Source organism: Apium graveolens, chromosome 11, assembly GCF_009905375.1.
Source record: "Apium graveolens cultivar Ventura chromosome 11, ASM990537v1, whole genome shotgun sequence".
NCBI classification, from domain to species: Eukaryota; Viridiplantae; Streptophyta; class Magnoliopsida; order Apiales; family Apiaceae; genus Apium; species Apium graveolens.
The window spans coordinates 59,433,298-59,445,106 of NC_133657.1; positions in this window are offsets into that span (position 1 = coordinate 59,433,298).

An 11,809-nucleotide genomic window follows, 5' to 3' on the forward strand; every position below is an offset into this window, starting at 1 on the left:
GGAGAGAAGTGCGAGAATTACCTAAGCCATAAGTGCTCTAGTACATTCTTACGTAGAAAGAGCTCAACATACGCCAGAGGAGGCGGTTAGAGCTAATCAAGAATTATGATTGGGAGATTCTTTATCATTCGGGGAAAGCCAATGTGGTGGCTGATGCCCTTAGTAAAAAGGAGAGACTCAAGATGATAATGTCTTTGGGAGAGTTTATAAGAGATTTTGAGAAAATGGAAATAGTAGTGAAGGTAACCGGAGCCGGTACCGCAAAGCTGTTTGAGATAGCAATACAGCCCGAATTATTGGAAAAGATCATATTGTGCCAGAAAAAGTTATGAATGAAGGCAGAGAGCCAACAAATACATAAGAGGTTAATACCGAGAAAGATGAGAAGGGAATAATGAGGTATTCCTACAGAATTTGGGTTCCAAATGTTCAAGAGCTTAAAGATGAGATCTTAGATGAAAGCTAGTTTGAGGAATAAGATTTAGAGCAAACCCTGAACGTGATAGTCAGGGAGGTCGCCATCAAGATAGAAGGAACCCATGACATAATGGAGTGGAAAATGAGGATTTTAAATTAAAAGATGACCCCAATTATGGGGAGTAGGATGAAACATTTCATACTAAGGAAACAAAAAGTCGAGTAAGGAAAGGAGACCCGAGATGGTACCCCTATACGGTAATTCATGGACCTGTCTAAAGAGAACTTAGACTATTATCCCCAACCACCACCCTGAGGAGACAGTTAGGTGAGAAATTCTTTCAGGACCTTTAAATTGCTAAGCTCTCAGAGTTCCAAGGAACAGGCTGACCCAGCCGAGGCAAGAGCCTGGCTAAAGGAAATATAGGAATCATTTGAGATTCAAAATGATTGATGAACCACAAAAGACTGTTTTTATCACTCACCCTCCTAAGAGAGAGACCACCCGCTGGTGAAAGGCCAAGGAAGGCACGGAGCAAGAGATTATAATAAACTGATTTAAGTTCAGTCAATTGTTTTCAGGAAAGTACTTCCCAAGGTTATGGAGATAATGTAAAAGCTTTAGAGCCATAACAAAGGCAGACGAGTATGATGAATTATGAATCTAAGCTGTAAAAGTTGTTAAGATTCGTTCTGAAGACGCGAATCCAGAATGACGGGATATTTGAAATCAATGCTTATGTTATGTTGGTTCATGAAATAATGATAAGAGAAAGGAAAATAAAAAGGAATTGAAGTGGAAAGGAATAAAAAGGCAACAGAGTTTGAGGAATGATAAGGGAGTTGGGTATGAGGAAACCCTAAAGACTCCTATTAATAGAAATAGAAAAGTATATGATCGTCAGGATGAGGGTGATTCACCATGAGTTAAAGTTGACGGTTGAAGGCATAAGAGATGCATATATTTTATCCCCTTTAAGTTGGGAGGATTCGAGGAAACATTGAGATAGTTCGAAGGATAAACAATGAGACGCGGATAGACTGAGGAGACAAAGAAGTAAGAAACTAGGAAAATTGGATGAAGGAAGCGACCTTCAAGAATGTGAAGTGTAAGACCGGTGGCATGATACCCAGAAAGGGAGACGCCAGGTATGAAAGATATCCCAACATTGAGATGACTGTTGAGATAAACAACAAAAGTAAATAAGGATTTATTAAGAAGAAGTTCATGTTGAACACGACCAATATCTTCCAGATCATCCATGTGATCATTACCAAATCAGGAAAGACAAGCGGATAACCGTTGTTATCTTTTGGAGGCCATATGGATTGACCTCAATTTGAATAAGGATGCTATTATAAAGTTAGGTATAGACTATCGAGGTGGAAATGATTGAACAAGATACCCTTATCAGGGATATATGACTTTATTTATCCATGGAAGGATGCTTGTACCTTTTTAGAGGTGGAATTAAGGATAGAACATCGGTAACTTAAAACGAATCCTAGGGGAATGCATAAAGGTTGGCATTTCACCCTTAATAGGGATAGTATGAGTTTTGACAGTATGAATTGGAAAGGATTAAGGTAACAATAACCTTTAAGAATTAGTGGAGAAATTTTTCAGATGTATATAGACAATGGTTCTAGTAATAGTGAATGGTATTTTGATATGCCCTGTATCTAGAGAATACAGGAGGAACGATTGAAGGATAACCTTAGAGGTTTTACAAGGAGAAAGGTAATATTCAAAATTCTCAAGAATAAAAATGTTGATAAAAGAAATATGACGTAATTATAATGATGCCAAGTGGGGCACGTGTTAAACCACGAGAAAGTATGGATCGAACCAGTAAAGGTCGAAATTGTTCAGGGCAATTAGGACTTAAAAAAAAAAAAAAAAAGATGTTCTAATTATGATTGAGAGTCAGTCATGACAGTGATTAACCTCTAAAGACTGAGGCAATAACTTATGGAAAAATGGTGATTTTTTTTACTCATCAGATTTTAAGGAAAGCATTTTCACATAAGCTGTGATTGAAATAAGGTAGAAATTTATTGGAGGTGGTTAATGTGACATTGACTGTAAGGAAATTTTACTATCAGGAAAGGCCAAAGAGGTGGCCGACACTTTAAAGGTAAGAGGATAATTATAGGCGCTCGTGCGAGAGGAATACAGTGATGATGGTTAAAGCTGTGAAGGTTGTATTATGGTTTGGAAGATTGACATTCCTTCTAATGACTGTGCAATACCCGACCGTAATAGTAGTTGGTAAAGGTTTAATTCGCGTAATCGCCATGAACGGGCTATCTATCTTAGGAGGTCCTATCTTGAGATAAGCCAGGACCATGTTTCAAAAAAAGACTAAACAAACCTTTGAGTTAAGTCTTCTATTGAAGGCATATGATTACGAATGGTATTAACCTGCTATCGTTGCCTTGATTAAAACTCTTCTGCACTTTTATCTGCTTCATGTCATGAAGGTACGTCAGAGTTTGGAGTGTTCTTCATGAATTGTGATTGGTGGTTATGTTAACTCCTTAGGAGAATTAGATACGAGATGTATGGACTCCGTATGGTTAGTTATTAAGATTTCATGGAAAATGAATGACTACAGTGGGTCAGTGGTGGACCATAGTAAGGCAGCAATGATTCTGCGAGTAGTGAGCTGATTACAACCATGAGAGTTGTATTGGAATGGGTGTTGAGATTGAGTACCACTAATCGGGTCGTGGTAGTGTATAAGTTATCATTGATAGACTAATTAAGTAGAGTATCTACATAGTGAATTATTATTCTTTCTTATCAATAGAGAGTCGTATTATTATACGAGGAAGGTTGCGGTGCAAGCATAGAATTCAAGTAACGATGATGTCTAGAATGAGATCCCAGATTCGATTTTCGATGTCGAGGGAGTTTCAAAGGTAATTGTGTATAAGCTCGAGGAAGAGCATGGGTCCATAGAATGATGGACGGGATAGCGAAAATATTTAGGCACGTGAAATGCGATGCTATAATACTTGATGTTGATATAAATACATATATGTTTTGTTCTTCTATGACAAACCTCTATAGTTCAGAGGTAGATTCCAAGCCAGATATTTTATGGCAATAAAATTTTTTATGAATATACAGTTCTCTTCAATTTGTTCTTTTCTCTTCTTTTCATTTCATGTAAGCTGAGAAGAACAACCCTTCCAGAAGGGGAGGTATTGCCGAATGACTATCTATCTGTGTGATAGAAGCCGAGTAGGATACCAGCTATTGTTTAATTGCTTGTCAAGTACTAAAGGCTGGCCACCTTCTATACTAACTATGTGATATAACAAGTGTTCATGATCATAGTGATCTCTCAACAAATTCCTTTACTTCTACATGATTAATCAAACTTTGGAAAATAGAAACAACTGAAAAAGGAGTAATAAAGTGGTGGTAGTATGCGGAATGGGAACACATTCGTGATACTAAGGTTGACGTGGTTATTAAAAGGTTATAGAACGCTAGCGAGCAAAAGTATAACCAGTATAATATTAGGAACGAAAGGTGATAGCGATTACGAACTGGAAAAGAATGGGTATTGAGAAGCAAAAGTTCTAATGCTAAAAGCTATAATGAGAGTCTGTGCAATAGACTTGAAAGAATTTGGAATGATCATTTAACGCGGATTAAGTTATCTTACGACAATAGATCATATGTCAGTATTGAGGTATCGCCTTATGAGATCCTTGAGGGAAGACAATGTCGATCTCCCTTATGTTAGGATGAAGTTGTAGAGCACAAGATGCTCGGACCCGCAGTAGTCCAAAGGACCAAGGATATGATAGATCTAATCAGAGGACGGCTGGTAGTAGCCCAAGATGGTCATGATAAGTATGTTGATTTGACACGAAAGGATAAAGAGTATGAAATAGGGGACCTAGTAATGTTATAGGTATCCCTTGGAAAGGATTGATGAGGTTCGGAAAGAAAGGAAAGCTAAGTCTACAATTTGTTGGACCCTTGGATATATTAAGACGTTTGGGAAGTTAGCATATGAGCTAGCCCTAACCCCGAACATGTAGCAGGTCGTAACGTGTTTCACATATCAATGTTAAGGAAGTGTAATTCAGATGCCAGATAAATAGAGGCATATGAGCGCATAGATATGCAACCCGACGTAACCTATATGGAGCAACCAGGAAGGGTTATAGAGTGAAAAGGAACAAGTGCTTAGGAGAAGGATTATCAAACTAGGCAGAGTTTGGTGGTAGAACCACAATGTGGGAAAATTGACTCGAGAGTTAGAAAGTGTACTGCTAAGAAAGTATCCCCATTTGTTTTCTATCTGATTCCGGGACGGAATCCTTTTAAGGAGGGGAGACTGTAATAACCCCAATTTTTGAGAAATTTTGAAACCCTTATGAATAGTGTTTTTGCTGAACGAGAAAACTTTTCATGCCACGCTATGTAGGGGTTCTGTTATTGATCTTATGGGATATTATTAGTACTCTATGTGGTATATAAGTGTATGTAAAGATCGTCAGAATCCAATTCCGAACACTTTGATTTTTCCCGGAAATTCACAAGATACGGAGAGAATTGAGTATAAGGTAACAGGATAAAAAGGATTTAAATTAAAGGATTATAGGAGAGGATCATAAAAGGAATATAATATATTGAGAAATGTTAAGGGAACCTAAGTAATAAGATCCCGGGTATGATCCCTCAAACGATAAACGAGAACGAAAGATAAGCGAACCGTAAAACAAATAAGTGACCAAGAGACAAGCTTGTACAAGAAGCTAGGGATTGTGACATCATCAAACCACAAGGTGTGGACAAGTGGGAGCATTATGACATGTGCAAGGTGACATAGGCATGACAAGAAAGGAAGGAGATGTGGTGACTTTTTAACCACACAAAACCAAGGGCAACTAGGTAATTCACTAAAACAAACAACAAAAATCAACCAACCAAAAGCAAATCAAGCCAAAACACAAAATTCTCTCTTCTTCTTCTTCATGCTCTCGGGTGGTTTTCTTAAAAAATGAAAGTCCAAGCTCCTCCACTTACTATTTAGCAAGGTAATTATCTAAGCTTCCCCATGGATAGTTACATACTTCCTATAAGTTTAAGCTTCTAATTCCAAGCCAATCTTTTTCTATAAATCATGAAAGAAGATGGTGAATAGTGTTTTCAAGAACTAAAATTTGTGTTCTTGAAGTTTTGTTTAGATTAAGCTTGGATAAGGACTTTAAGGGTGATTCCAAGCCATTCTCTTGATTCTCCACTCTCCAAGGAAGGTATAACTTCTCAAACCCTTAGAATTAAGTTTTGTTGGTTTGGATTTCATAATGTTAGATGATGGGTTAGTGTAATGAGTGTGTACTCATGATAGAGCTTTGTTTAGTAAGTGGTTTTGTTGATTTTGGAGTTAGGAGTGATGCTTGTTAGATTTGAAGTTCTTGGTCACATTTTTGACTTGGTGTAGATGAATAAATTGGTAATATTGAGTTGATTTGGGGCTGTTGTGGTGTAGTTTAATTGGAGGTTTGATTGGGTTGTGAATTGGAGTTGAAATTGTGGTTGATTGAATTGGTTTAAATTTGGGAAATCGCGTAAATATAGCCGTCGTAACGTCCGATTTCCTGTAGACTGTTTTTGTGCATAACATTAGGACCCAAGAACCCCCTGCTAGATTATCACCACTGCCATGTTTAGATAACTCATGTTACGAGCTTCGTTTTGATATGTAGTTCGTTCGATTCCGACGCACGGTTTAGGAGAAACGACCGTTTCAAGTAACGGCGTTTCGCGAACGAAACTTTTCCCCTCACCTTACTTTGAAACATAGGTTAAAGACCAAAAAGGGTTAATTAATGTATGAAACATTTATGGTAAGTGTGTTAGGCAGTTGGTAAGACACTCGCGAAGGAATCGCTTTAAAACTCGTAAAGGTTAAATTATTAAAAATGGTGGAGCCGAGGGTACCCGAGTGACTTAAGCGAATCAGTGAGCGCAAAACAAGCGTTAGAGTCTAAGTTAGTTAAAGTATAGATTTACAAGTGACTTTGGTTTAATTCTAACTTACTTGTTGCTTATAGGTTACCAGACTCGTCCCGAGCCATTCGTAACCCCCAGTCGCTCAGGCAAGTATTCTATCCGTTATACTGTTGTTGTGATGTATACATTTGTATATGCATGATCTTGCGATAAATGCATATTGGTTATTTAGCAAATTCTTGCGATATATTGTAGCAGGTGATATGGTATATATGCATGCCTGTTTCATATTCTTGAAATATATATCTGTTGGTTCAGTTGATAATACCTATGCTAGAGGATAGCGGTAACTTGCATATACCCTTAGTATAGGGACCCAAAGGTGAAAATATTTTCTAAAACCGGGAGTCGAGGATCCCGAGTAGATTTTGTATATATGGATATGGATATATATATATATATATTTATATATATATATGGTTATAGTTTTCCAAACTATTAATCGAATAAGATTTATTCGATAACTTTAACTTTATTTATTTATCTGAATATTATTTGAATATTCATTCGAGGGCTTATGACTCTTTTACATTATTTATTGAATATTATTTGAATATTCATTCGAGGGCTTATGACTCTTTTATATTATTATTGAATATTATTTGAATATTCATTCGAGGGCTTATGACTCTTTTATATATTATTATTGAATATTATTTGAATATTCATTTGAGGATCTATGACTCCGATTATTTGCTGAAATATATTCTTTATTTTATTAAAGAATAAGGTGTTAATAATCAAACTTATTTTCGATTATTCAAATAAAGATAATACTTTCATATAAGTATATCTTTGGTTATTTAATACTCGTTTCAAGTCTAAGTTTTAATACTTCTACTTCAATTATTTTTATAAAGATTATTCTTTATGGGAATATTATTTAAATAATAATATTCAGTCATTTTCTAAATATTCTGGGGACTGATTTACTTCATTAAATCAGCTTTACTCCAAACACTCTTTAAAGTGTTTTCGAGTCTTCAAAATGATTTTTAAAGTCAGAGCGGATCCCAAAACTCATTTTTTTATATTTAAGATCTTCCTTTTTAAGGGGATTTAAATACTCGCTCAAAACCTGGGGAATCCGGCTCTGTGGTGTATTTATATTCGCAACGAGGTTGCAGTTTTGGTAAATGAATTGATTACTTGCCCAACGTTCGGGAAGTAAGCCCATCTAATTGAGTCGGCATAAGCGACAGGCCGGGGTACGGTCTATGAAAGTGTAAGTGGCTGGGTGGCAGTCCATCAACGCGTGAGGGGCCGGGTAACGGTCTAGCGCGAGGTCCTAATGCGGCCAGGGTGATGACCGGTGAGGAATTCATCCATCTACAGTAGAAAAGGTTACTTATTGGTATCTTTGCCTGATCAGCAAGATATCTGGTTTATGCCAAAATTCTTTTCCTTTCCAAAATTCATTGGATGTTTCAAACTCTGTTCATACTTTACATAACCGAGGTTCCAGGAAATGTTTAAGAGATATATATATGTGGATATATATATATCGGGACTAAATAAAGTATCTCGTAACTTTATTTCATTCAATAATATTTCAAAGATTGAATCTATTCAAATCTTGTCTTGTAGTCTCATCTATGTGATGAACTTTTGAAACTGATTATAACTTGAACGGTGGTAGTTCAAGTAGTATTGGGAAAGATATAAGTATATTGGGGTATTTGGTAACCTCATCTTTTAAACTTATATCTAATTAATAATTGTCTTATGAATGACAAAGATTTTCAGAAAAACGTTGAGACAAGGTTAGATATATGAGATCACCTTGCAACGATATTTTTTTATACAGTTATACACTGGGACTTTGTGTATATTATGCATGGAAGAGGACTTCCAATATTTTGAAAAGTATATATGTATATATACTGAATATTTTGCGACTTCATCGCATTAAGATATCAAACTTGGTTCATTTCTTTTGACCAAGACTTTCATGAGTATTATGAGTAGGCTCATATATTGTAAATCATTATACATATTATTTTGGTGGGCTTGCTGCTCACCCTTGCTTTATTTCTTCATCACACAACAACAGTTAGGAAAGATGGCCAGACTCCAGCAGACCCAGCGCAAGCGCGTGGGAAACGTCCCACGTCTTCCCGTTGATGTTGTAGCTGTTATAGCTGCAGAGGTAGATCTATTGTAGATCAGACCATCTACTTTTGAGAATCAATTATGTATAATTATAACTTGTGGCAGATAATGGCAATTAACTGTAAATTTATCAAGTAATCATTTTGGGTTGTAATAACTTTTAAATTGTGGATTCAAAGACTTGTACTTATTTAAATTTCATCTCTGAGACTATAACGGGTTGTGGTGTGTTAGTGTGGGGTCACAGCATAAGGTTATTTATTATTAATTAAGTGAAGTGATATTGTGGAAAGAAAGACCGTGACGACCCGGATCCCCGACCCCGGATCTGGGGGTGTTACAATTCTCAATGTAGTTTATGTAGCTTTCATCTTGAGAGAGAAGATGTAGATGTATTTTCACTTTCCAGTGATGATAATTATCTCTTTCCAGGATTGGAATCTTCACTCCAATATCCTTCTTACTCATTATGTTAGTAGAATAGATCTTTAAACTCTTTGTATGTCAAGAGCTTGCTCTGATACCAATTGTTATTCCCAAGAAACTAACAATGAGATTTACAGAAGGGGGGTTGAATGTAAATCTCAAAACTTTTTAAAGTTTTGAGTAGTTTCAAAAGCTAAGTGTATGATGAACAGATGTGTGTGTGAATTGCTTTGAGCAGGTGCAGACAGATGTATATTCAAGATACAAATATGAAGAACACAAAGGCTTTAAAAACTTTTCTGGTGGATTTGTTGTTCCACCAGAGATGTGTATTTCAGAAAATCTGTAATACAAAGAATTGTTCACAGCTGCTTCCTAGTACAAACTAGATGATTTTCTCTTTGAGTTTTCCTAAACAGCTCTGGAAAATTCACATCTAATTACTAGCTGTAACTTGGTTTATATATCACCAAGTTTTCAAGTGAAGACAAAGATAAAATACAATTATAAAATAGTTCTTCACATGTTTCTTCTTCATTTCTCTATCCAATGCAATCTAAGATAATCTGTGAATCTTTGAATACTTCCTTGATTGCACCAGAATGGAAATGCTGCTTTTTCTTGATTTCTCCAAGAGGCTACCACATTCCAATTGTCTCTGTCAACCCATGTGCCTCTGTCAGCTTATGAATTGGCACTATCAACTGCTAATGAACTGAGCATCCGTTGAAGCTTTCATCCGTTGATGGCTTTATCCGTTGATGCATTAGTGACATCCGTTGATGCTTTAACAGTTAAAGCTTTATCCGTTGATGCACTCATCCGTTGGTGGATGTTATCCGTTGAAGCTTTAGAGACATCCGTTGAAGTTTTGTTTCTCATCCGTTGAAGGCCTTTAATCTATCAGTTGATACTACTTCATTTATACAAAATTACAAGGCATGAAATATTTACAATTAGCCCTCCTATTTGCATATCCACTAGTAGTCAACATGACTTATAATTTCCCACAACTTCTAAAAATTATAACTCAAATACAGAGACTGAAATGTGCTACAATACTAAACTTATTTCTAAGTAAAGCTACTCCATCAACGGATAAGACCATCTTGGCTATCTCCGTTGAGGCTACAAACACTAGATTTCTACTTAAGTGTTTTGTTTAACTTATCATCAAACTAATACATATATTACTAACAATAACTGATCGTAACATCGTAATCTTTAATCAATTCCAACCATCGGCGTTGTCTCATGTTCAATTCCTTCTGCGTAAAGATATACTTCAAACTTTTATGATCCGTGTAGATTTTACATTTTTCACCGTGGAGATAGTGTCTCCAAAGTTTCAATACAAATACGATCGCTGCTAATTTCAGGTCATGCGTAGGATATTTTTGTTCATGAGGTTTTAGCTGTCTCGAAGCACATGCAATGACGTTACCATGCTGCATCAGTACACATCCTAATCCGCGGTATGAAGCATCGCTGTAAATGACAAAATTTCCATGCTCGTCTGGCAATACGAGTACCGGTGCAGTTACTAACCGATTCTTCAGCTCTTGAAAACTTCCTTCACATTTGTCATCACATACGAACTTTTCACTTTTTCGAGTTAACTTGGTCAACGGCGTTGCTATTTTCGCAAAATCTTTGACAAATCTTATATAGTGTCCTGCCAATCCCAAGAAACTTCGAACATCTGTCCATGTCTTTGACCTTTCCCAACTCAACACAGCTTCAATCTTCACTGGATCGACTTGAATGCCTTCTCTACTGATGATGTGCCCTAGAAATTGTATTTCCTTCAACTAGAATTCACATTTCGAGAATTTTGCGTACAGTTGCTCTTTCCTCAGAATTTCTAAAGCAATCCTCAAGTGCTCAACATGCTCTTCTTCCGTCCTTGAATAAATCAAGATGTCATCAATGAATACAATCACGAATTTATCCAGATACCTTTTAAATACCCTGTTCATCAGATCCATGAATGCTGCTGGTGCGTTGGTCAAACCAAATGCCATTACAAGAAACTCATAATGTACATATCTAGTACGGAATGCAGTCTTAGGAATATTTTCAGCTTTAATCTTTAATTGATGATAGCCCGATCGCAAATCTATTTTCGAAAACCATGCGGCTCCTTTTAGCTGATCGAACAAATCATCAATTCTCGGTAAAGGATACTTATTCTTGATAGTGAGCTTATTCAATTCCCGATAGTCAATGCATAATCGCATACTGCCATCTTTCTTATTCACGAACAATACCGGTGCACTCCACAGAGATACGCTGGGTCTTATGATGCCTCGGCCTAGAAGATCTTGCAATTGCGTTGACAATTCCTTCATCTCGACTGGAGCCATTTGATATGGAGCTTTCGAAATTGGTTCTGTACCTGGCGCTAAATCAATCATAAATTTCTCGATCTAGCGGTAACCCTAGAAGCTCATCTGGAAAGACGTCAGGAAATTCACATACAACCGGAATGTCTTCTATATTGGGACTTCTCTTCACAGTATCTAACATATAAGTTATGTACATCTCACATCCCTGTCGAAGCAATCGTTTGGTCTGCATCACTGTCAAAAATTTCTTTCGCTGTTTTTCGCCTTTGAACATTACTGTTCCATTTTCCGCAGTTCGCAATTTGACTTTCTTGTTCGCACAATCGATCTGAGCATTATGACAAGCTAACCAATCCATTCCCAAAATGACGTCAAATTCTCCTAACTTAAAAGGAATCAAGTCTACGGAGAAATGATGTTCGAAAATTTCTATATCGCACACAGGACATACTCGATCTACTGG